Genomic DNA, 3676 nt, shown 5'->3' on the forward strand with positions numbered 1-3676 from the left:
CACTGGGGTGCCTGGCCAGTCTGGGTGAGGGGCTGAGGGCTATTTTCAGGCTGGGACTGAAGCTCCCAACCGCTCCTTTTTTCTTTTTTTTCTTTTTTTTATTCTGGGCCAGCTTTAGCTCTGAGGCCTCGGCTGCTGAAAACAGGTTTCTGGCCTTTGTTTACCCTCTGTATTTGATACAATGTTGTGGTCCGGCTGGTTGAAGCCCAGCTGAGAGTTGCAGCTGAGAGGCCGGCAAGTCAGGCAGGGAACATTGGAGTCCTCCGTCACTGAAGCTAGCAAGCCTCTTGTTAGTTTCAAGCTGCCTGGCTGCCGGCCGCCATCTTGGCTGGCAGTTAATTTGCATATCTTGCTGATTAGCCAATGGGAAGGGTAGCGGTCGTACGCTAATTACCATTTTTCTCTTTTATTAGTGTAGATTTCTGGTATTGATTTTTAGTTTAATCCCACTGCAATCAGAGAATATAATACTCCATATGATTTAAGTTCTTTATAAATTATTATAACCCTTTATGACTCAGAACACTGTATAAGCATAGTATGCAAATTGGCTCCTTGACTGGGAGTTGTCTGGGAGTTCGAACAGGAGGCAGGACTGGCCAGGGGAAGGGAGGGAGTACCAGTCCAGCAGCTGACAGCTGCTAGGGACCCTACCAGTGCACAGATTTCATGCACTGGGCCTTTAGTGTATTCTATTAAGGTCAGTTAGGTCAAGTTGGTTGATAAGGTTTTAAAATAAGATTTCAAAAATTTTATTTGTTTGTTTGTTTGTTTGTTTGTTTATTTATTTATTTATTTTCGGTAAACTTACTTTAGTTCTCTCAATCACTGATTGATGATTGTTAAAATCTCCAACTATGATTCTTCATTTCTGGATTTCTCTTTTTAGTTCTCTGATACTTTATGTTTTAAGTCTCTGTTACTCTATACATTCACATTTACAATTATTATATTTTCTTATCAGTATAGGAGCTTCTTCTTTACCACTGCAAATATTGGATAGCATTTATTTTCTTATGGCACCTGTGTCTTTTTTTTTTTTTTTTGTATCAGCGTAATGATCACCTTGTGACATGAGTTTGAAATAGTTTGGGAAGAACTGCTATTCATTCTTCTTTAAATGTTTGGTAAATTTTACCAGTGATCTGGTCCTGGACTTTGGTTTGTTGGGAGGTTTTTGATTATTGATGTAATCACCATTATTAGTAATTAGCTGTCACAGATTTTCTCTTTATTCCCGATTCAGTCTTGGTAGGTTGTGTTTCCAGGAATACATTCATTTCTTCAAGTTTTCAAATTTATCAGTATTCACAGCAGTCTCATATCTTTTATATTGTAGTGGTATCAGTTCTAACATCTCTTTCATTTCTGATTTTATTTATTTGGGTCCTCTCTCTTGTTAATACTTTTATGGGTGAGAACTGGATTATTTGTTTATTTCTTTAAAGAGTTTTGGATTTTGTTTGGGCAGGCATGTAAATTATTTGAAATCAATTTTAATTTTTTTAAGCTTGAGTTTAGATCTTTCTGCTAATCTGAATCCAGATTAGTGATGCTTCAGGCTCTGAAGAAGCCTCATTATTAATGTGTGGTTCTCTGTTTAATGGTCACAAAGTACTCTTAAAGGGATGTGAGATTCTGAAATGTTTAAGTCTATTTATTTCTTCACACATGGGAAACATTAAGCCATGCATGCACAATTTATCACTTTTTCAAAGAATAGACATGATTCCTCTACTGATTTATACTCTGCTGCAAATTTTAACCTCATCAGCCTCTCCGAAATCCAATATTTACGTTCTCTATTCAGTGAGACACCGGGCTCTGTTTGGTTTTCTACTCTCTAAGTGCAGCCTGAAAATTGACTCTGGGAAGTATGTGGGGAAATCACAGGGCTCACCTTGTTTGATTCTCTTTGTTAAAATACTACTCAGCAACAAAAGAACAAACTAGGGAAACAATGCAATAACTTGAATGGGTCTCAAGGGCATTATGCTGATGAGTCAAAAGTCAATCTCAAAAGGTCACACATTCTATGATTCTATTTATATAACGTTTGAAATGACAAAATTATAGAGGTAGATGACAGATTATGGTTTCTGGGGGTTACGAATGGTGGTGGTGGGACAAATGGATGACAGTAAAAATAAAGTAGTAGTATGAGGAAGATCTTGGTGGTAATGCAATAGTTTTTTTTATCTTGACTGTGAAGGTAATTTTATAAATATACAAATGTGATAAAATGGCATAAAACTATACACCACATTGTACTAATGTCAATTTCCTGTGGGTTTTTTTTTAATTTTTTTTATTCTATTATAGTTACATAGCTCTATCCATCAGGTAAAATTAGATAAAGGAGACATGGGACCTCTCTATTTTTCTGCAAATCTATAATTACTTCAAAAATATTTTAAAAAGCTCTCTCCATGAAGAAAACTCCAGAACTAGATTGCTTCTTTGGTAAATCCTGCCCAACATTTAGAGAAGACATAAGAACAGTATAATAATCTTACTTTAAAAAGTTGAGGGAAAAATGAAAATTTGTGGTTATTTAATGATGCCAATATGTCCTTGCTACCCAAAGTTACAAAGTGGTTACAGAAGAATGAAAATGGCAAACAACTATCCCTCAAGTGTATATATTAATAAATATGATAGACAAATCAATTTCAATAATATACATAAAAAATAAAGTGCCATGACTAAGTATGGTTTATTTTAGGTATGAGGTTGCCCTAACATTCTAAATTGAAATAATTTACCAAACTAAAATAATAAAGGATAAAATCATCTGGCTACCATAAGAAACACAAAAGGAAACATTTGAGAAAATTAATACCCATTATTAATAGAAAACAATTCTAAAAAGAAGGATCTAAAAGACAACTTTTGCAATCTGATAAAGGGAACTAAAATAACACAGATAACAATATACTTAATGCTAATCTATTGCTTTTCCATATGATGAGGACTAAGATAAAGAAGTCTACTTCCACATTTTCTATTCAACATGTTACTACAGATTATAGCTAGAACAAAAAAGCAATAAAATTAAATATAATCTTTTAAAAAGTAGAAATCTTAAAATTATTGTTATTGGTAGAAAACAAGATTTGTATATATAAAGATTCTATAAAAATTTAACTAATTTGACTAATAAAGAAATTAACACATTTAAACATATTCAATATAAATATCAAATTTATATTCTTATACTAGTACATTTACAATTGCATACAATGTAAATGGGGATAAATTCAACTACAGATATGCAAGATGCTTATGTTGAAATATATAAAATATTGCAAAGAGAAATTAAATACATAAATGAATGGAAACACCATGTTCATAGATTGGGATGTTCAATATTTTACATTATTATTATTTCTAAAAGAATCTATAGAAGAGAACCAAGATGGCGGCATAGGTTAACGCCGGAGTTTGCCGCCTCGAACAACCATTTCAAAAGTGAAACTAAAAGACGGAAGGGACATCATCCAGACCCACAGGAACGCTGGCTGAGTGGAAGTCCTACAACTAGGAGGAAAGAGTAACGCATACGGACACTCAGAGGCGGCGCAGTGCTGAAGGCAAATTCTGAGGTGCGGAGTGCGCGGAGCGGGCGGCGGCGGAGGGCGCGGTTGGCGTTTTCAATCGGGAGGGAGTCGGCGAC

Source organism: Myotis davidii, unplaced genomic scaffold (genome assembly GCF_000327345.1).
Source record: "Myotis davidii unplaced genomic scaffold, ASM32734v1 scaffold803, whole genome shotgun sequence".
In the NCBI taxonomy this organism is placed as follows: Eukaryota; Metazoa; Chordata; class Mammalia; order Chiroptera; family Vespertilionidae; genus Myotis; species Myotis davidii.